The 23,936-nt window shown below is 38.3% G+C and overlaps 1 protein-coding gene across 31 annotated transcripts in view; it reads left to right on the plus strand.

Annotated features, from left to right (window-relative positions):
* ptprd (protein tyrosine phosphatase, receptor type D) overlaps positions 1-23,936 on the plus strand; it is a 463,922-nt gene that overhangs the window by 257,828 nt on the left and 182,158 nt on the right. For all 31 annotated transcript variants that reach the window (XM_023346243.1, XM_023346261.1, XM_023346260.1 and 28 more), the window contains one exon: positions 6,119-6,156. The gene's annotated coding sequence lies outside the window, so the exon portion shown is untranslated. The remainder of the gene's footprint in view (positions 1-6,118; positions 6,157-23,936) is intronic.

The raw sequence follows: 23,936 nt of genomic DNA on the forward strand, positions 1-23,936 counted from the left end.
GTGGTCTTCTGGCTACAGGCAAAAAGTGATGCTGCTACACAATGGACTAAAAGCTTTGGCAGACAGAAAGAGATCCCGACACAATGGCTGAGGCCGACCCAGAAACAGCAATTGAAAATATCTTCACAAAGTTCATCTGAAAGTTAGATGCGTTTGCTGCAGTGTGTCACCATGAGCGCCAGTTACTTGAAGGACTAAATAGTTGGATTTAACATATTTGGAAGTGGCAGCACAGTGGCACGGTTGGTAGCACTGTCACATTAATGGGCAAGAACTCTGAAAAGTTGATCATTTATGTGTTTAAGCCTTCGACATGATGGACGGCATACTTTTCTTTACCATCACTGTGTACAGTTTACAAGTGGAGAGTTTAAACACGATGGTCTCTTGTGAAGATGTATGTATACCCCAAATTCCAGAAACCCTAAAGATATACACGCTGTTATAATTATGAATTTTTGGTAAATATGAGTTAAGCTAGCCTTATTGTTGACTGCCAATCTGTCAGCTGTCTTCTTTATTTGATAATTTCCTGCTCCCACTATGAATTTCCCCAGGAAAAATCATGTAGATCTAATGGAAAGACGGAATATCAGATTGGAAAATAGATATGGTAAGGTATCCGGAGAATATAGTTGAAAATGTATTAGAACTACTGCAGTTCATAATGTGTAGCTGGTTACATCTTAAAACAGAGTACCACAGTCTAAAGCTGTGTCGCCAAAGGAAAACTGAAAGCCTGCAAGTCTGTCATGAGGCATTTCAGCACATTTCTCATTTAGCTCACACTACAAACTTTCCCTGACTAAACCTACAAAGTTGTTCTCGCATAAATATGCCAAGCTTGCTTACTGAGATTATATAGTGTTGACTAGTCTCCACTTTCTTTAAATCAGCATTGGACAATGGAGACCAGATGGTCCGGTCGGCCAGTTGTTACATTTGGCAGTGTGAGCTGATCTGTCGAATATCAGCGCAAAATTCTTAGCTGCTTTCACAACAGCGCAACTGAAAAAGCAGCTCTTGGATTGATTTCCTCCCTCATCCGACGCATGGTGAAGATTTCTGACAAAGACATATGGAGGAGAGAAATGCACAACAGCAGGTGGTCCAGACTCCAGTCTGAGATGTTTTCACTTGATTGTTTCGGACAACATGCACCTTCAGATGAGCAATGTATGCAGCGTTCGCAGGCAGGTGGGCGCACTGATTCAGCTCAAACACAAACTCAGCAGAAGGCGATGAATCTCTGCTGCAACGCAAATGGCCCAGGAGCTTTCTGCTTCAAAGAATCATGGACTAAAGGTTACAATTTCTGTTATTGTCAACTGAAAAAATGTAGGGCTTTCTTTCAAAATAGGCAAATTCCTTGGATTCCAAGTTTTATTTCTGCATCTTAATTTCGCCTCAGTTACTGTCTCCTCAGCTCAGCAGATCTTTGAGAAATTGTGTCTTTCACCTTCACTCCATTTGGATTTGTGGAGAGACGCTGTCTGGGCTTTGGCAGATGTACCGATAGCCAGCTCTGTGGAATGGCAGCTGTTAAAGGGCTTTTTAAATTGCACCCAGGTTGATGGGTGCCTGTCAGCAGGGCAATGGACAGAACTCGGAAAAGGAGAGGGAGAAAAAGCAGAAATCGGGGAGGTAAGGGTGAAGCAGAGAGCGGAGCTGGAGGACAGTGACCCTCACACCAAGGGATATAGAAGAAAAATGTTTTTGAAAATGTGAAACTACAAAGGCAGAAAAATCATAAGGGGGTTATTGGACTCACTGTGGCAAATTAAAGAGGTGACAATAGCAAATGAAGTACTAAGTCCTGCCATCACTGTAGTTATTTAGTTAGGGCCCACATCTACACTACATTTGCCAGCTTTAATGTTTCCCAAACTACAAATGCATTCAAAATAGTCGCTTGTCCAATCTATCATTAAAACCACAGTAAAAAGATAGTAATCCCCTTTAAAAGCATTGGTTTTAGAAATGTTGTACCCCCAAAGTCACAAAAAATATCTGCCTATATGCAGATTTTTTTCTTTATCACATTCAAATGCGTTAGACAAATTTCAACAGCTGACAGACAAACCCTGAGTAAAACCATGAAGCATATTACAGATATTTAATAAACTGGTATCCAAACCTACTTGTCCCATGTCAAAATAAAATAGCCCCTAACTTGCAGATCATGAGTAAACTGTTGACAATCAAATCTGTTTGTTCACTTTCACTTGCCACATTCATGTCTGATTTAATAAATAACAAATATCACCTAAGAGGAACTTTCTGGATGGTTGTATAATAATGTAGAGGAAAAGTACTTCAATAAGTCCCTTTCTTTATTTTTACGGGTTCTCTGTTTAGTATTTTAGGCACACCATAGGAAGATGGTTGCCTACATGTGCCGGGGTAGATTTGCTCTATAAAAGGGATATATGAAGATGCTTTCCTATTTGCATGTTAGACTTTATTAAATCAAGACTGCATCCAGCACCAAAGTAGGCAAATCACAACGATGCAATGGAAACTTGTTTCAATGACCTTCGACCACTTGGATTATGTGAGTGTTCATGCGTCTACTACTTCAACATTTCAGAGAAATATCCTCACACATTGTTGTGTTAGTGTGATGGTCTGGAGCTGCTTTGCTGGTTTAGGACATGAACGGTGTGGTGTAGTTAACAGAACCATAAATATTGCGACCGGAATATTTTTTTGGCTATCGGTTGGTGACCTTAAGTTCATGTCATGTAGCAGGACTAATTGCTAATTGCTGCGAGGTCGGCACAACTTATTAGTCTTTGGGGGAGAAATTATGTAAACTTGCCACAATCTTTTGTAAATTAACGGCCCTAAAAAAAATGTAATAACCATCTCACACCAACTTTCCAGGTTTAAAATTGAAGTTTGAATGTAAATAATGCTGATGCTAGACTTTTTATGTTGAAATGCAGTTAGCTTAGCTTTGGCATGTTTATTGTTTGACTTAATAGCAATGAAATGAAATATTAATCATACATCACATTTTCCTAATGAGCACTTTCCTTAGGCAACTTTCATAACTCGAAAGTTGCCTAACATCTGAGAAGTTTGGATAGCACCACAGCTTAGGCGTTTTCCAAAGGCATTAGCATGGTAATTTAAGCTTTAGTCTTAGCAGGTCTGGTGCTAGCATGCTCTTTAGGCTCACTCTGCAGCACATTTTTGTCTACTTTTAGCAATAGTGTACAGTTTCTATGTACTATTTATATTATTGTGTCAAAAATGTCCAAGGCATCATATTGCAGGTTTTTTTTTTTTTTTTACTCAAATTGAAATTCTACTGATTTCACAGTTGCAATTTGCAATGTGGAAAAACTGCTCTCTGCTACTTACATTGCAGGGGAACGCTGTTGTTGCCTTGTAATGCGACTCTTTCAGCCTGACTGCCTAATACTGCCTTGCTGTGGCTGTGCTGTGCAACAGATGGCGTTCTAAGAAGGTCATCATGTCTGTTTCAACAGTTGCTACACACCCTGGCAGCATTATTAGGGGCTATTTAGAGCATAATGTACTGTCAAGGTGTTGTCAAACAGCAGCTGAATAAATGTAGTCCTTGTTAGGAATTTACTTAACTTGCTGAAGATCCCTTTGAGAGTTTACGATCTGTTCACAGTAAAAAGCCAATTATGTGTAAATGATTCAAAAGTTTTTTAATTTTACTTGTCAAGTTCTCTATCCTTTGCTCTATTTCTGGAGGCTCTTGGTATTACACCTCGGGACACCATCAAAATTTAAAATAAGTTGATAATTATTATTTTTTTTTTCTTTCTTTTTTTCCAGGGACTTTTTCATGTAACACTTGGTTTCTCACATGCTTGGAAAATCTAAGCTGAAAATGGTTTTCCCCAAATCTACAAACACTCACATAGTGTGCCTCAGAAAACAAATTGTTTGCCCTCTTTATGTTGAAAAAACCCCAACTAACTCCATGAGGTCTTGAAAGAACTAGTGTGGCTACATTAAGGCCGGTTATTAGCCATAAATCTACAAAAGGTGGCTGGACCTCTCTCTTATTGCACACTGATTGCTGCGGTATAACTATTAATCATTTTCTGCATTCCCCACGGGTCAAAAAACCCTCTTTAGCAGAGGGATGGATCAGACACTGCAGGACTGGCAATTATCTGAATCCAAATTCTCTGTGGTGTTCTGCTCTCTCGTTTGCTTCTTTCCAAATTATGTTTGCATTGGATTCCACTAATGGAAGATGTGACTAATGCTGGGCATCATCCAAAACTGCTATTATTATTATTATTATTATTATTATTATTATTATTATTATTATTATTATTATTATTATTATTGTTGTATGTGTGTGTGTAGATAAGTTGTGATAAAAGTCACTTTTTGCTCAGTGTGTAACAGTCAAACCAATATTTGCTTATGATGATTGCGACAAGTGTTTCTCGGTTTTTCTATTTTTGAATGTGCAACTTCCTGCACAAGTAATTTTTTTCCATTACTCAGGTTTTTCATTTTGTTATAACTGCAAACTTAAAATTATTTTCTAAGGATTTGTGTAATAGATAAAGTTGAATTGTGAAGTGGAAGGAAAAATCAGATCAGACCAAAATTTGAACTTCATGGCCATCATGCAAAATTAGTTTTGGAAAACAAACACTGTACATAAAGCTTGAACACACTTCCTGAAAGATTTTGGCAGAAGTATCATGCTGTGTTGTTGCTTTTCCTTAGAAGTGGTAAGTAGGCTGGTCAGAGTTGAGGAGAATATAGATTTTACAAATGCTTCCCAAAAATTATGGGAAACATTCCCATTACTTTTGGGAATTCCTCTCTTTGGTAACTGTAACAACTGTAAAGTTGTCCGAGTTCATGGATCTTAAGTACAAAGCAAGAAGGTGGGTCAAAAAAATAATGGTAATTGCAATTCAGAAAGAAAAAACAGGACATGGTCGCAGCATCATAGTGCCATGGAAATACTATTTTTTCAGAAGTGCTCGGGAGACTGGCCTTCCTGTTCCAGCAGGATATCAAACTCCACACATACAGAGAGCAATGAGTTTCACAAAGTATTCACTTTGCAAATGAAGAGAAATCCAAACCACAATCATTGCATTTTTATTTTAGAAAGGACCCCCAAAATAGAAACATTTTTAACAATTTTCTTCCCTTCACAATTATGCACTATTCTGTGTTGGTATATCACATAAAATCCCAATTGAATCACACTGAAATTTGTGGTACAATGTGACAAAATGTGAAAAAGGTCAAAGAGTGGGAATACTTTTGCAATGTAAAATATAATTTATGTTCTTTCAAACTATCGCCAAGCCCAGGCATTGCACAGCTGTGTAGCTATCAAACCAAAGCTGTTTAGTCTCAGTAACTATGATATAGCGTGCATATAAACCAGGAATAAATCCCCCCTTCAGCATTATGACATCAACTGTTCAACCACTCAGCCTCTACACTCTGCAGCCATATTTCTCTGCCAGAATCAATTCTATCAACAACAACCGCTGGCAAGCTTGAATTTTATGTTGCGGTCTGAAAAAATATATACAGCAAAGTTGCATAGCATTGACATATTCTGCTCATCATTGTCACTTTTGTTTGATTTCCCTTTTCCCTTTCTTCTTACTTAGTTCTGAATTTGTTGGTGCCCAGACACCTAATCCGTGTAATGGTCATGATATTCTTCCAGTTGATCTTTAATTGTTTCAGGCAACCTTTCGGTGTGAACTTAACCAAGAAGTTCTCCTTCCTATTTCCAACTTTCTAATTTCTCCTTAATGAAATCTGCTGGAAATGTTCAACCAGTGACTTGGACGGCTGTGCCGGAGACTGAATTTTTGAAACAGACTGGAAAATTACAGAGCTTTAAGTGTCAGACACACAAGCCTGCCAAATGTAATCAGTGGGTAATAAATGTTTGCCCTTTAACACGGTAAGAGTCTGGAACAGTAGTGCATCAGTGCAAGGCAACAGATCATTGTGTCGGTCTGGGTTTGAGATTCAATCCATTATGAACCTTTTCCAATAAGTGGCATTAGTTTATAGTTTATGTTTTTTATTCTGTGCAGACCTTCATCTAATGTTTTGTGTTTTTCTCGTCTTACAGCTCATGATCTGCCGGGAAGTTTGCTTGAGTGGTGAAAGGTACGTTTTCTAATGGAAGATTTTCTACTGTTCAGCAAATGAAGTTTCCATTTCTTTATCAGTCTGATTATTGTCTTAATGCTGGTAGCAGCAAAATGGAAACGCTGAAGAAGTGAGACTGTTAGGGCCTTGAATTCTGGACTCCCTGCTGCTTAATTAATGTGGTCTCTGAACCCAGGAGGCATTGCTTTAGAAAGGCTTTCTTTGCAGCGTCTGGCAGAATTAAACGGCGTCACCTGCGCTGTTCCTCATGCTGCAGTGGATCTTGAACCTATTGGATTGCCAGCACTCGAAGTGTGCACGAGAGCAGTGACGCAGTATTGATATTTGTGTGTTTGTTAAGTGGTTGTTGACAGTAATATCTCTAAGTACACAGTGAGGGTGTCTTCTGAATAATGCATCCCTAACTCGAAATAGATTTTGTCAGACATCTGATCTTACGCCAAGATGACTCAGTTTCTAATAAACCACAGTTGTGACGTAACGGTGGTACTTTAATAAACTTTAAAATGCAAGGTTTTTTCTTATTAACAATATTGGAAGTTGTTATTTCTACCTAATCTCATTTGCCTGAGATTGAAATTTGACAGAACCTCCTCTTAAATTCAGAACTAGCTACAGCTTGTCGCATATCCTGTGACTGTATAGATGGTAATACAGTTGATGTACTGTATATTGTAAATGTAAACTTGTGATGGCTATACATCAACCAGTTTTATTTGGAGGAAAATGTATATCCTGGTTTGAATTAGTGGTGTCAATCGATTAAAAATGTACTTGGATTAATCACACTCTAGCGTTGTGATTAACCACAATTAATCTCTGTACCTAACTTTGTAGACTTGACAGGAATGGTGTTCCCCTCCTTCTGCCACATTACAACCAATTAAAATGCAATCAAATGTTAGATTTTTATTTCTTTTTTTATTATTTTTTTGCAGCAAAAAGCAGATCACTTTTTTGTACATGAATAATTAAGAATTTCAATAATCATGGCACCAGAGATTTGGTAAAACAAAAAGAAACCTTTTTTTTTTTTTTTACGTCAAAGTTTGGCCTTGTTGAATAAAACAATTTAAAGGTTAAATTTTCCTAACAAATTTTTGTTACTGAATCAATTATGCAATACTTAATTACATAATACAAATGCCAGCAAAGCCTTTGATTTAGGAATAAATGGCATGGATTTAAAAAAAAAAAAAAACACTTGAGGTTGTACTTGATTTAAAAAATATGCTGTCATTGGTTTTACATGTATTTGAATTGAACTATTCCATCAACTCCTGCGAGAAATGCTTTGATTAAAATAAAGACTTTAATTAAAGCATTTGGAATAACATTCGAGATTGCTTCTACCACTTCAGATGTTTACAGTTTAAAGTTAATTAGCTTGCTGAGTCCAGGAAGCTACGCCACATCACAAAGTCAACTATGGACCATAAACTCTACACCAGCCGGGTTTCTTAGATCGCTGCTTTAGTTTTCTTTATTTTATTTTTTCCACTCGCTGCCTTTGAGGTTACTATCTTTACAATCCAGCTCCGAGTTTCAATGGATGACTCACCGACTTCACCACGTCCAGCTGTGAGATGTTCCACCAGCCCACACCCTCATTTTCAGAAATATATTCTCCACCTGGAGCAAACATCAGTAAAATCTCCTCTGTTATAAAAAAACATTTGCTTTTATCAAAGCGCTTTAGAAGACAATGGCTTTTGAAAAAAGAAAAGAAAGAACGTTCTGATGGAGAAACATCAGTTGATGTGCTGGAGAGTTAGAGCATTGCTTCAGGCAACAACATGACAAGTAAAATCTGTTTTTTTTTTTCTTTCTTTTTTGGCTGATTACCATAGCTGCAATGTTAAACTAGTGGATGTAATTGTTTCCTCTTCAACCCAGAAAATGACTTTAGGATGCAAAGTGTTGTTACTGTACACTGAAAGCATCTTGCCAGAAACCACTTTTAACCTTTTTTGTAAACTACTAAAATAAGAAATTTAGCATAAGAAAATAAGTAAAACCTATTTCAAAAGTCTTACAATCATGAGCTTCCTTATTAACATTTCTTCATCTCTAGGGTTGTTGTAGATGTAACTGCTTTTTTCCTTGTTCCAGCTGATCATGATTTGGGAACAGTTTATAGCCTTGGGACATAATTATGATAAACCTTGGACATGCCATGCACTGTTAGTCAGCATCACTTTCACTCTGTTATCCTCTTCCTGCTTAGAGCGCTTAGGAAGTCTCTGTGTCTGAGGGAGTACATCTTTCTGCAGATACTTTTACTGTGTAGATTCAGACTTTGCGCCAGAACCGCAGGCGATCACATAGTTTAGGGACAGCAACCGCCCCAAAACACCTAATACTTAACACTCTGAATATTTAATCCACCTCAAACCACCTCAAAGAAATGCTTATAACTGCATAGTTTAACAGTTAAAACACCAAATACACCTTAAGAGTCATTGATATGCTCTGTGGAAACTGTCTTAGCACAATCACAGCAGCTAAAATATAATTATATTGTCATTAGAAATATCTTATCTTGTTTGTCATTTTAATTTGATACATAGAGTTGTTGCACTGCACTGACACCAAGCTTCAAACAGCTGGGAAAAACAAGAACAGTATGAGTAACTGTAATTACCCTTACACTTCAACACTAGTAACCAGTCCATGACTTTATGCTAAAGTAAAATATATTTAAGCTATTTGAAGGCTGCCCAACCCTGCTTGCAGCTTTAATTATAATTGTTTTATGTCTACGCTATAGTTTCATTCAAAATGACAGGAAGGCACACTGTCTGTTTCATGGATTTGAAAGCCAAACGCCTTCAATTTTCAGTTGGAAAATAATTGGCCTTTTTTTTTTTTTTAAAGAGGAACTTTTGCAAGAAATTGCATTAAGCAACTTTCTGTATTGTTGTTGTTCAGCTTGTGTCTTTGCAAGGCAGGTTTGCAGAGGGTTTTCTCCACCTATAGGCAGAACATGTGAGGGCAGATGAAAGCAGCTTTGAGGATGTTGCTCACGACTGGGAGGAACAGCTCTTCCTCCACCACCTTTCTCTTTCTGATCTCCATTTCCCCTCCTTTCTTCATCCCTGGTTTTTTTTCTAACCTCTCCTATTCCACTGCCACTCTACCTCGCTATCTCCTCTTGCCTGCCTCTCCCCTCCCTCTGTTGTTTGCCTATCCAATTTTCCCTGCACATCCAGCCCACTCCTTCTCCTCAGCCACTGCTGTCTCCATGCCGGTTCTCATCTCAAACTGCTCTGCTCCCTGTACTTACACACACGTACAGTATACATGTACATATATATAATATATATTTCTTTTCTCTTTTTTCCCATTAATTCTCAAGTTCTTATTCCCTTGCATCAGTGAAGCACTATTGATTAGAAATGTATTGAAGTTCGGGATTATACGGGCATGAATCATCATCTGAGACTAGCTTATTATTTATACTCGTAGCAAATTTTGTTCTACAGTATTCACTTCACGCTTTGCGTAATTTGTGCAGGGCTGTTGCTTTGAATCTGCGCTTGTTTAAAGATGTAAATTTATACATGTTAAACACAGGGTTCAGGTGTGAGCCCAGAGCCCTTTCAGGGAAAAATCCCCTTCAGTCACAGCACATGGCACACATGCGAGTGACAAGATTTGTGCTTCTGTGACTCCATCACAAATGATTAATGTTACAAAGTACAGGAAGGCAAAAAGAAAGTGGAAGAAACTAAACTAGGAACTTGGAAAGTAGAGATATTTACAGCTCTGCTTATAAGAAATACAGCACAAGAAAGACTGGATAAAGGTTATGTTGCTCTTGTACAGTATTTCCCTCTAGACCTACTTATTTTTGGCAAACTGTACTTATATGACATTGTCCAATGTACAGTGAGTTGGAGGTTTAAAGGTAAAGTTCTCCCAGTGACAATAACTACGGTATAGTCACTACCTCCAAATGGCACAACAGGCTCAGCCGATAGAGATTAACATTGAAATAACAGAGCTTGTGTACGAACAAGAAGTCTCACTTCAAACAGTAAACAGCGTAGATGTGAGTCCTTGTCTTCTACATTTTTTGCTCAAAACATGTAGACTCTTCATTTAGTGAAGAGAATTTTGATACTTAGTAATATCACTCACGTAAAAGTAACAAGTGTGGTAAAACTACCCCAAGAAGTGCATTTATTCCAAAATGTCATGACGGAAAATTCATACCAAGACGGTTATTATTTTTCGTCCGGTATTTTGACTTAAAGTATTTAGTGGAAACGGCTGCCAAATGTGTTGTACAAAATTTTCTGAAGACCTTTTCCTTTTTCATTATTACGCTGCGAGCATCTAAACAAATTATAGGGAAAAAGTCTCTGTCTTCCTCCTTCCCCTTTCTGTTGGTTGTCAGCATGTGTTATTGATTTTTAAATCTGAAACACACCGAGGTCCTTCTTAGATCTTAGATACTAAGGGAGTGGATCTCCCTCCAAACTAAGCTTAAAAACTAACATTGGTCTTTTGTGCAGTTGCCAAATAAAGAATGTATAAACGCTTGATGTAGCCAGACCATGAATAGACTCTACAAAAATTTAAAAAAAAGAAACAAAAGGGTTTATAGTATTTTTTTGTTTGTTTTTTAAGTAACTAATTAATTTAATGATAAAAAAAAAACTATCATGCCATCAGATTTTGCCTGTTTCATACAAACTATAAAACATTGTTTATTTCTATATGTAAAACAGATTTTAAAATGCATAGGTAATTTTGAGGTGATCATACTGTCTAGAAAAATTTGAGTAATTCATGCTTTTATTTATTTTAGCCTGGGATGTTATTAATGCTTTGATCACGTCACGTCATTTTGAACAGTGGCCAAAGCCTATTAGACTCTCTTCCAAATGGAAAAGACAAGAGAATGTCATTTTCGTAAGGCAGACTCATATTGATTCACGTAAGTGTGAGTAATGGCTCCAGATAATAAACAATAATAATGCCAGTTAATGACTACTTGCCTAAATTTGCCCATATCTACAGTCACAATTGGATTTATGATAAGTAAGGTCAGACAAGGTTCCAGATTATTCTCACCACCACACAGTGAGATTGTGAGAAAATTCTCAAAGATTTCTTCAATAGGAAGAAATGTTTTATCTTGTTATTTCAAAGTCCATATAACAGCAATTTATTTAGTTACCCTCATTTAAGGCGTGACAACAAATGTGAAAGGTGGTTTAAACTAGACCTTAATATGAACTAATGCTCAATAAAAGTGTGTGTCATCCACAAGTTCAAAATTGTGACTATGAAACAAACTAATATAAGATTGTTGTTTTTGTTTTTGCTTTTTATTGAACCACAAGGTTAAATATTTAATTTTCCTTAACCCTATACACAATGTCAGCTGACTAGTCCCCCCCCCATCTCTTAAGGAAATCTAGTGAATGTCTGCATCCAGATGTTCATGCACAACACAACAAGCAAAGATTGTCAGTTTTCATAGGTCATGCATGTTGAGGAAGAAACGCATGCATTTGTATCAATAACAAGTTCAGACCCAGTTCTTCAGGGAAAAAAACCTTCATGACATTGTAAAGTAGTGTAACATCTTGATGTCACCACAATGATCCACATTTGGTTCTAGCTTCTCCTTCTTAAGTGGACTGACAATGTTGCTGCCATTCTTGAAAAGACCTCATATGAACACAACGAAGCACAGCTCTGAACACAATATTTCCGTAAGTTTCTTCTTTACCTTTATCCCATTTCACCTCATGATAGAGTTTATAACCTTACCTGTTTTTTATGCCTGCTGATATCTCTACAGTTTTCTTCCTGAATGTAATTCACTGTTTGCTATTCAGAAAATCTGGGCAGCTTGTTTGCCATTGATTTTATTCGCAGGGATTCTATATTTTACTCTGTGCATATCAGAGCAATTGTTTCCAAGTGCTCGCATGAATCAATGCTTCCTTGGGTCCCGCTCTGCAGACTGCACACAGCTCAATACCTCCAATTTATGTTTTAATTACAATGATCCAGTTGCTAGCTGCTTGACCCAACTTTTACAATCAGCCCCAGCAATCCCACCAGCATGGATAGGATTTTAGGTAGTATTTTAGAATCTGAACATGTAGTAATTGTTCATCTTGACCATGCTTGTGATAATGACCATGGGGGGGTGATTTCAGATTAGCTGACTTTGACATATATTTGAGGCAAATTGAGGCGAGTCGCCCTGACTTGCAGTGACACTTTAAACAAATACAAGGCAAAATGTGGTACATTTGATCATTTGTTCTCATTTTTTGTGAACAAAAAAAACAGCTCTTTGATTTCTTTACAATATTTTTTCCAAATTGGAGTCGGTTCCCTCTCCCTGTTTGTTCTTTTTCTGCTTCCAATTGGCAAAAGCAGTATATCATTTGATCACTTGCCATTAGGACTGATTACTTCACTCCGTGTACCATATAAGTGGCTTCTGGCAATCTTAAAAGCCATAAATTCTATTGAGTCCTGTAATTAAGAGTGGATCAATGGCGGCAGTTGCTTTCACTGTTTCCCAGGAGTGTACACTTATATGTCTTAATCTCACTGCAGCCCCTTGATATCAAGACACAGTGCAAAAATACAAAAAGAAAAATATTTCCATAAAATGGCATCGTTTATGCAGCACTCTGCATAACTGCTAGCATCACCTGGTATAATGTGTAAAAAAAAAAAAAAAACATCTTAAAATAAATAACTCTTTCAAATGATTGGGTGGCATAGTAGAAGAGTGAATGCTCATACACAAAGGCTAATAACTGGAGCTCTTTTTCTTTTCTCACTCTGCAAATTTCCCTTCTGATTAGTGAGCTAAAAGGCCAGAAATGCCACAATTTTATTTTTTGACAAAAGGGTTGTTGCCAAATTTATTAGCGCCTCTGATGAAAACATTTTGTAATTTAATTTATTTTACTCCACAAAATCCTGGTTTCCTGGGGTATAAATGCAACTCGGATACAAAGTGTTGAGCCCACCGGTGTTTTGCTCAGTAAATGTATTTCTAATGGCGCTGTTGAAATGTTGGTAGTAGCCTTAGAAATACACGCATGCAAAAAAATCCAAACACACTAGTTCAAACCTCGTTATGTTTAATAAAGAAAGGAAGATACAAAAAACACACATAAATAACCAAGAAACCAGTTGCAATAGAAAGCAGTTCTCACCTCTGTGAAGATTATTATCAGTGGCTCACACCTAACTGTAAAATGGTTTCTCATTATAACAAGTTGATGTACAAGACAAATAAAATTGGATTAAAATACCTCTCAATACATTCACAGTTTCACTGTTGCAAAATGATATCACTAGTTCCAGAAACATTTCTGAATGTTTTAGTGAGCATTGTTGAGGCCATATTTTGAAGCCTATAGCTCATAATTTTACCACTAACCTTTCCTGGCTAGATGCTCCTCGCAAGATTTCTGACAGAGGAGTCAAAGAATTGCAAGAGAAGTTGCCCAACAGCCTTGAACTCCCTACAGTGAGTTTTAGAAATACCTGAAATTAGCAGGTACAGCTTTTCCTTGTAAACAATAAGTGCCTTGCAATGTAATCTATGCATGGTCATCGTTGAAGGAAATTTAAAGTTTGCTGCAGAAGGTGTTTTGATAAGAACTGTCGCTATCACCCTAACAAAGATTAACAGTAGAGTTTGGAGGTGGGAGCATCATGGAGAGGTGCAGATAGTCGCAGACGTTTTGTAATTATAGGAAAAATTACATGGAGAAATGAGCCGAGCCCACTTGAATTCAACTAAAAACTTTGAACTGAAGATAACATCCATCCATCCATTTTCTGTGCACCCTTGTCCCTACTGGGGTCCTGGTGATTCCAGCGAACGTTTTGGGCAAGAGGCGGGGTACACCCTGGACAGGTCGCCAGTCTGTCGCAGGGCAACACAGAAACAGACAGAACACACAACTATGAACACACACACTCACACCTAAGGAGAATTTAGAGAGACCAATTAACCTGACAGTCATGTTTTTGGACTGTGGGAGGAAGCCGGAGTACCCGGAGAGAATCCACGCATGCACAGGGAGAGCATGGAAGGCAGCAGTTCTACTAACTGTGCCACTGTGCAGCCCTTGAAGAAAACAATGAACAGAAAAACTAGTTTCTACATACAGGATACAGGAAATGGCAACTCAGGCTTTTCTAATAAGTATTTGATTGTTGCTAATTTCCTGAGTTATTCCAGTTTCACTTGGATTATTGCTGACATGCGGTGTCAATTTTATGCAAATCGATCTATTAGAAATGAAAATTTTGAATTTATTTTTTAAGACCTCTTTAGTGGAGACGCTGATAACCGTTTAGGCTGCTGTGAAATCAGTCTAAAAAATTCCTTTCACCAAGTTAGATCATCAGGGGCTCCAGTCTTCTACTTTATTCCTAATTCAAGACTGGTGTTTTATCATTTGCAGATGCCCCACCAGTAGCTCCTATTAGAAAACAAATGGGGGGGGGAACTCGTGGCATGTGGCTGTCAGGTCTCTTCAGTTGATAGCTGTGTCTTTGACAGAAAGGAATTCTTCCCCGCTGTGTGAAAACAACAGCTGGTGAAGACAACATGATGCGGCGGGGCCATGGATGAGTGAGCCATCAAACCCCAGTCTCTGACAGCGTTTTGGCAAGCCGTGTTACATGAGAGTCTGTTTCACCCTGCTCAACTTTTATGGTGTATCAATCAATAATGATTGCACCATGTTCTGACGTGGATGGCAGAATCATCCGCCCTGTGTGGTAACGTAGAGCAATGAAATAATACACAGAAATGTGTATGAATAAAATTAATCACTAACTGGGAAAGGTTATTTTAGATAGCATTGGTAGCAACCAGAAGAAAAAAACAACAACTTTGTATTCCAAGTTGTGGCAACTTTAAGAATTAATGCTGTAAAGTGTTCATGTTAATTTTCTCTGCATTTTTCACTTTACAACCAATGAAATGCAATGCGTTTTATTGGAATAATTTTCAAAGTACATCAAGATAAAGCGGTGCATTATTGTACTGCTTTGTAAAATCGCATCCTATTTATGTTTTAAAAAATGAAAGTGCCAAGAGACAAGTCAATATGTTGTTAAAGCCCTGTTTTGCTGCAGGTACAACTGCAAGTAATTCTGAATATGTCTCTCATATAGAAATCAGTATAGACTGAATTTTTCATGTTTTGCAAAGGATTATGAACTAAATTTAGATCTACAATTTGATTTGGACATCAAACCAGAGAAACATGCTTTGATATAAACCAATCGGCTGTAGCTCTGGCTGTATATCTACGCCTTGTATTGTACACAATGGAGAAAGTGACATAAACTTGAAAAATTAAAAGTGATATCATTTACTAAAAATAAAACGTATAATTTATTTGGCAGAGATGTGGGATGCCAGAGAGGTGTTTTCTTGGTATGTTTTAGAGCGTGCTTACTTTTCTGCTCTAGCATTCATGTCTCTACTAAAGAAAATTACCATCATACTTTACCAAGGAGCTGCTGTGTTTTATAAAACTGATAACTTCTGTACAAAGACCAAAAAAAATCATTTTTGGCCTCATCAGACAGGGCATCTTCTTTCACATTTTTGCTCCACCAACATTGTTTGTTGGTGAAAAACTTTAAACATGATTTCTATGGATTTCTATGGATTCTATGGATTTCCTTCAATGATTTTTTGTTGTTGTTCTCGCAACTCGTTCATATTGACCAAGTTTGTTGACTTCATGACTAGCAGCTGTCCCTTCAACGTATTGTCTTGCCTCAGTCTTGGGTCCCTGCAGCCTCTCCAAAGTTACTTGGGTGATATTACTTTGGTCTCGTTCATAAAATGCAAATAAATGACTCCTAAGTTATAAGTAAAAAATTTGAAAAAGTTCACTTTCTTTTGGAAGACTCAATATGAGGCAAGTCTGTTGCATTTGAAGAACATTTCAGAAAAGCTAATCAATTACAAGCTGCTATTGACCCATGGAAGTAAATAAAAGAATAACCACCTAACAAATCAATCTCCCCCTAGCTGAACAGCATATTTGACCAAATACGCCATTCACAAGCTTTCAAAGCAAACTGCATTATCAAAGCTTAACAATCTTATCTTGAACCCCATCAGAGCCTAATTCCAGTCCAAACCAAGCACCTATTCTCTTCCCCTTATCCCCCGTGAAAAGCCTAGTGATTAGAAGTGGACTTTAAGTCGACTATTGCCAAACCACCAACCCACGACTATACACCCATTCCCACCGGGACCTTGTTGAATCCTCAAAGCCCAGGCTACTTTATCAGCGTGAGGGGATCAGGCAATCTCTCTGCCTCCCTCTTCAAACGCGCAGCTCGGTGTGTTCCGCAGCTTTTGGTGTAATCTCTTTGGCTGTCGACAGATCTAGCAAGGGGTCAGCCGTGATAACAGGATCGCTCAGGTGAAGATAGTGAAAGGGACAGAAGCTAGAAATGAGAAATATGGGCAGAGAGAAAAATGAGCGCCATTCGTTTAGTCAACTGAATGCTGCAGCAGAGCGGGGCGAATAGCAGGCATCGAAAAGAATACGCTACTTTAATTCACAAATGAAGACGTAACAAAAAGTATTATTTTACGCATTCAAATATAATAAGTGCTATCTCATGAATTTTGACATAAAGATGGAAACTCCTTTGATCTGGTCTAAAATTAGTAACTCAGGTTTTCCCAGCACTGGAAATAATTCTAAGTAATAAGTATCACATTCTGAAATAAACAAAAAAAAAAAATATTGAAGCTTATCACAATATTCAACTTTTTAAAGATGTGCTCGTTTATGTCAGATTCTAAAATCTTATAGTCATGACTAACGATATTCAAACACTTTTGACATTGTAACAAATTTCATTATGATTTGTTACTTGACTTTGAATAAGGGCTTTATTTTCCAAATTAGATTCTTTCTCTGAACCAATTTAGTCCTTTTACAATTTAGAAAGGAGTCAGTCGACTATATAGTGAATATTCTTGAAGTACAAGTACAGGTGCAGGATGGACAAACAAGAAAATGATCTCATACCCAACAGAGTGATCAGTGAAAAAAATAATCATTTTCTGGGGAAAAATGGAACGGCATGTGGTAAAATGGCGACACCTGAAAGAAATGCAATTTTCTCCAGCCTTTTGAGGTGGAAATAATAACAATAATAATAATAAAAAAAAAATCCAATATTTGGATACAAAGTGAGTCCCATTTGACAAGGTTGGATGGCTTGCAAGCATAGGTTTCCTCCCCCAGCCCTGTCAGGGATGTTGTGACCTGTATCTCCCTTTTGTTGCAATCCGTTGCGGCCTGACTTGGCATCCTATTTAAACTGCTATCACCCAAAATGGAGTAGAAGAGCAGCACTAGACATAAATAGTGGAAAAAAATGGAAAGGCGAAAGGTCACATAAAACTGAGGAGCTCTGGTTTCAATTTTTACGCTTCCAGCTCAACATCAAGCAGGGAAATCAGAGGCCATTACTCACATTCTGCCACACATGTTAACATATGCACAAATATGTTTGCCACGCAAACTGACAACTCAACATTAACAGACTTCTTTATGTTTTTTTTTTTTTTTTTTGACTCCGTCGTCCCCATGCACACATGCTGAGAAGCAGCATGGTAGGCAGTGACACAAAGCTAATGCCTTGTCACACAGGCTGTCAGCAGATTAGCCAGTGGATTACACCCAAGCCATTAGATGTGCACAGAGCGAAAGGCCACAAACATGGCAGAGAGAGTGAGAGCGTGCAGCAGAGGAAGGGAGCGAGGCTGCGAGAGCAGAAGGCATCAGAATAGCTAATTTTTGAATGAGATCAGAAGACTAAGCGGTGAAAAGAGTAAAACTCGTCTGTAGGGCGAGATGTGTCGATTAGAAAAAGGACGAGGAAATTTACTGGTTGCCAGGCAATCAAGTAGACAGAAGAGAAAGGCAATAACAAGGGTAAACAAAGAGAAAGAGAATCGGTGTATTAGACCAGAAGCGGCAAGAGGACGAGTTGAGTCTTGATTGAAAGAAACCCGAGCAATTGAGGTGAAGAGACAGATTATAGTAAAAAAAACAAACTCAAAACCAGAAAGATCCATAAAAAGAGCAAACAAAATGAACTCATTTTATTTTATTCAGTTGTTCATTGTAAGCTTTGAACTCGAGACAAATGACACAGGGATTAAATGTTTCTGAGTTCACACACTGAATTCCACACCGAGGTCTGTTTGATTTAAATGCAACCGTACAGAATATAATGTTAAATAGTCCTAGACATATTAATAAAACATGTTGAATATTTACAAACAAACAAAATTTTTACCTCCACAAAATCTTTAGACGTCTTGCAGAGGAGGAGCTGCTTTTAAAACTATTCTTTCAAATAGGTTTATTTAGTGTCTCTGTTCATAGTCATGTTGGAAGAATTACATGACTAATGTAATTCTTCTTTCCTCTAGGAAAGACACCCCATGTCTTTCCTAACATTAGGACATGTCGAAATGTAACATCAACTTTAACAGTGCAGGGGACCCTTAGTGTTCGCAGGAGTTGGGAACCATCATCGTTTTTGTGTTTCATTGTTTTTACTCTGCTGGAACTCTATTCCGTCCAGCAACTGCTGTCACTTATTCTCATTATTTCTCTTAGCTTAGGTTTCAGTTTCTAAAACTGTAGGTTATATAATTAAGGAAAACTAAATGTTCCGGTTTGCCATCCTGATACACGGGTTGGTTTTTCCCTTTCAGCTGAAGTGGTCCCTCTGCCCTCAGCACCACCACTACTAACAGCCCCATCACAAAGCACTTTGCAGATGTAACAACATAATCGTCTGTTGGATTTGTCGTTAGGGGCCTAATTTTGAGCTGGTGTTTGCACAAGATTGGAACGGGAGATGTCAAGTTCAGGTGGGCTAACGTGAAACTCCAATCTTCATGCAGAATGAAAGTCGTACTGATGTTTGCCGAGTGCCGTGCGGTGTGCTGAGCTCCCACACACACGTGTATAAACTGCTGCTGTAGTCTCTAGTCCCTGGCTGTACTTTTGGAAATGTCTTTGTATGTTCTATGCTCAAGTTTTAAACCCCCAGCATGTCTTTACTACTCACAGTCAATGAGCTGAGCCTTACCTGTAGTTTTTTACTGTGGGCTTTGTGCTCCTTGTTTGCCGAGTTCTTGTGCCTGACAGTAGAGTATGCAAAGTGCACTTTAAATGCAGAAGGAAGGCATTGTAAAGACTTTCTGTTAAATGTAAAACTTTACAGTTTAGGTTTCGACCAGTTTAAGTATTTCCAAATGTATACTAGAAATAAAAATGCAGTCAGGACTCTTTAAAACCAAGAAAATTTCTGAAACAGCATCCAAAAACCTGGCTGCTTGGAAGAGCAGGAGGTTCACTAGAACCTTTTGCACAGCGTTGAGTGAGAAAACAAATGATTAGATTTAGTGTATTAGTACTTATATTTGACAAGAATGTCTATAAAAATCCTTACTGCTTCTCTCATTAATGCTGTTAATTTACTTACCAACTGTAGAACATTAAATTTCCCTACAACATTATCCCTCAACAGTCTAGTGTAGCTTGGTCTTCATGATGCTGTTTGCTCATCACCAACAAACCTCTGAAAGTATGGCAATACATTTTAATGTATTAAAATGTATCGAATGGCAAAAGAAGAAGATAAGTTGAAATGATAGGAGGCAAATGACAAAAGACATTAGAAATCCCATAAATTTTCCAGTGTTATTTCTATATTCATTTTTGAGCCTTTCAACACTCACTCAACACCATCCTGTCCACATCCACCTTATGTGGGAGCCATTCCACCTTTTAAACTCCGTCTCACTTAAAACTGGGCCCAAAGGCAAGGGGCTGCTTTGGATTAGGCAGAGAAAAGAGGAAAGAAAAACAACAAATTTCCTTTGTAATTTTATGAGCATTTAATTTGAAACAATTAAGATATTACAGCTGTGCGGATTCGCTGCAGAGAGTGACAGCTGGGAGCAATCCCATAAACCCCTGAGCCATGAACGAGGCACCTTGCTACTACTATTTTTTTTTTTAGGGCTTTTCCTACTCTCCCTCCTTCTCTCCTTTATCTCCTGACGTTTATTTAATCAAAGCAGTTCAAGAAAGGCTCTGCCGTCTGAGGCGAATGTGCTGAAATCTTGCCACTATCGTCCATTACTTTAGCAGCTCATAAACGCACCGGTTGGCTGATGATAGAAGTCCTAATTTCTCAAGACTAAACGGAGGAAGTGAGCGCAGAGGATGTTTACCTTCTGGATAGCCCCCCCCCACCGCAGCATTTATTGCATTACTGGATTTCTAGCAGCGGCTGCATGACTCATGTTTTGGAAATAACTAAATGGGCGTAAGGCTAACTACAGGGGGCAGCAAATAGTAAGCAAAAGATGTCATGAAAGCGGTGTTTCCCAACAACAATTCTGCACATATGAGAATAAATCACTTTCTTCACAGCACAAAATATTAATGACTGCCATCTCCTACACTGAAGTAACTCTGCTACCCTCTAACTTTGAATCTGAGCTCACTTTGTCACCCATCAATTCAGCTCCTCCTCTCTTCCACGCTGGCACAGAGGGGCGCCGGAGGTGTGAAATTGATGAAGGTGTGCTTGTGAAAATGCCAGCAGGGGATCACTGGTCAGAACGGTAGAGACTTGTGTGTGTGTGTGTGTATTTCAGGATGGAGGGGGCTTGTGACAGGTAGGAGTGGCAAACACCTCTTTTCATGAACACTGAACTGTAAAATCGAGGACCCAGCGCAAACAATGGTCGTGATCAATCGGCTACGGTGAGAGGCTTCTCGTAAATGCCTGGTGTCCAAACGCGCTGAAAAAGAGACAGGGGGCAGGAGGAAGACGGGAGAGGAAGGGAGACAGAGCGAAACATAGAGATGTGTGCAGAAATGAAGTATGAAACGTAGTTGTTCTTTTAAATGGCAGCAAAACTATGCAGGGTTTAAATCTCTGTAGCAGGTTATTAGTGATTCCTGATGACTATCTACCCTTCCAACTATTACTTTTTGATATGGAGCTTGTTTTTTCAGTTTGTTTAATTGGTTTCTATGGGTTTATGTGGCTTTTATTGGTTGCCAGTGACACAAGTGCAGCAAGTTCAACAAAGCTGGTCTTTCTTTGTGAAGGAATTTTGAATTTTGAATTCTGCTTAAAATATCGTGCACTATGAAAGTGTTTTTTTTTTTTTACTCTACATTTTCTGTTGCACTTTCACTCAGAAGTACGGTCGCAATATTTGAAGTTAAAAGTGTGTTTTTGGAAATTCCAGTGTACTTTGTGGTATTTTTAATAACTCACAAGGTTAAATTTCAGGAGCTAACAGAGCTGCTACTAGAAACAAATTAGTGTTAGGAACCGTTCAAAACAGAATCAAATCAGAGGCAGATACTCACAAATATTTGTTTCAAGCAATTTACCATGAGGGTTACTTTTCAAGGTCTACTAGGACTATTTTTAAGAACTAGCACTTACCAGGTTAACTACCTGGGTTAATTTACAGGAATCGACAGGATTACTTTGGATTTTCCAAGCTATGGATAAATAGATCCATATATATTTTACATACACCTTTTGAAAACAGTTCAATATCTTCTGAAAGGCAATTAAATGCATGCTAATCTGCAAAAAAAAAACATAGTTGGTGGCTTGTCAGAACTATTTAATCAATCATCTTGTATCATTGTCTAAAACCTTTGTTGTAGTATTAAACAAATAGATAATTAACTAGCATAGATTTGTTGGCAGCACATTCTTTGTGTTGCTCGATTATGTTTTTCCTTAAAAAAAATAATAAAATAAATAAAAAAACATAACATAATAAATGTTTGTTAATAACACAATTAAACATAACACAGACATATAATCGGCTTGTGTTGAGCCCAGAGCCAGGCTCGACTCTTCTGCCTCCTCAGCTGCTCTATTTAATAATAGACATGTTTATATTTATTTTTTACAACTTCACTAATCAATATAAACCCAATTCTATGTCATTGTTATTATGTTCTTCAGGAGTTCTTCTGCAGTGATCAGATTGTTCAGACGGGAGAGGCTACCATAGGGATTTTCATACATCCTCACAACAAGCACGCAGAGAGGCTGCTCATTGTGTTTAGACGATTTGCGTTTGAATGGAAACAGCCAGTAATATACCTCAAAAAGCAGAGCAATCAGTGCATCAGCACAGTATCCATGGTGACAAGTGTTTGGCCCTTATTCCCTTCTTAATAGGTAGCACTCTCCACCGCTGCAAAAGTGACTTCATGCTGATTGAATAGTGGCGAGGGGCAAATGTGTCTGGATCGGTTTGTGGAAAGGCCTTTCTCATCCACTCTGATCTGTTGACTTTCACTCTGCGAACCGACTGCGCCACCGATGCGTCAGAAATGCGAGCTTGAATTGTTTAGGTGGACAGATGTCCTGAGCCAGGTTCTGCAGAGCAACTCTGTCAGGCTAGAGTTGACTCAATCTGTCTAAACCTTCTCCCCCTCATTGCCTTTATCTCTCTCTTTGTCTCCACGCGCGCCGCGGCTGCTCATCGCCATCCCAGTTGATCTCTTAATGGACCTAATTGCTTTTCAGCTCATTGCACCCCTTTGGCTAGCACTAAACTAAATCAAACCAAAAGTCCTCCACACAAGCCTCGTCTCAAATTGGATTCTGCTTGACACCACAGTGAGGTGATACTGAACACTTCATGACTCAGAAAGTTGCAGGAAAGATGAGCAAGCACTTGGCTCATGTCATGCAATGTGTGACAGGCAAAACTTTTCAGGTCAGGGGTTCACTGTTCACCTGCATGCGAAAGCCTATGACCATATTCTACACCATACATGGCCTTCACTGCAGAAGCCACGACTCCACTCATGGTGACATGCTAAATTATGAATTCTCATCTCACAAGAATAAACAAGTACTTGCCAAATTTGGTGACATGTGAAGCATTTTTGAAAGCTCATCAAAGCCAATCAAACTCAAAACACAGGCTGCCAGTGAGCTAATGAAGCCGTCAGCACCATCATTTAGACACAATAAATGATCAGTGGTTCCTCAAGTTTTAATTTGCCTCGTCTAAACAGTTCAGCGTTACATCGTGTTTTAAAGATTTTATGTTTTCTGTGTCTCTTGCATCTTTGTGTTAGGAAGGTCCCAGCTGAGAAATACCAGAGGTACACGGAGTATCCCAGTCAAAGTGTGATGCCTGTTGGTGGAGCTGTATCAAATCTGACTATATAACATTTGTTTGCAGTGCTCAGCCTTAAAGTTATGACTGCCCTGAATAAAGAACTGATGATACATCGAGCTCAATGCGAGACAATACGGGATGTTAGTTTCACAGGAAGAAGACTAGATTAGAACAGATCAGGGGTCTGCAACCTGCGGCTCCGGAGCTGTAAGTCCCTCTGTGGACCTTCCATTATAACTCTTAATTACTTTGGCTAAAACGTATATAGAACAAACTAATCTTTCTAATTTTAGATAAATATAAATATAAATAAATAAATATAAATAAAGTTTCTATCTATTTATCTGTCTGTCTGTCTGTCTGTCTTAGGGGTTAGGGTTAGACCCTGAAGTTCAAATTGGATTTATAAAATGTCTGCTCAATGTAGAATCCATACAATTCAGGTTTGATTAGTGTAAGTGTGGCATTCCAAGCTCTTTAAAACAGTGGTCTGGCTCTTTAGTAACACAGATGCCTGTTAGCCAGT

The sequence above is a fragment of the Xiphophorus maculatus genome, chromosome 14 (genome assembly GCF_002775205.1).
Source record: "Xiphophorus maculatus strain JP 163 A chromosome 14, X_maculatus-5.0-male, whole genome shotgun sequence".
Classification (NCBI taxonomy): Eukaryota; Metazoa; Chordata; class Actinopteri; order Cyprinodontiformes; family Poeciliidae; genus Xiphophorus; species Xiphophorus maculatus.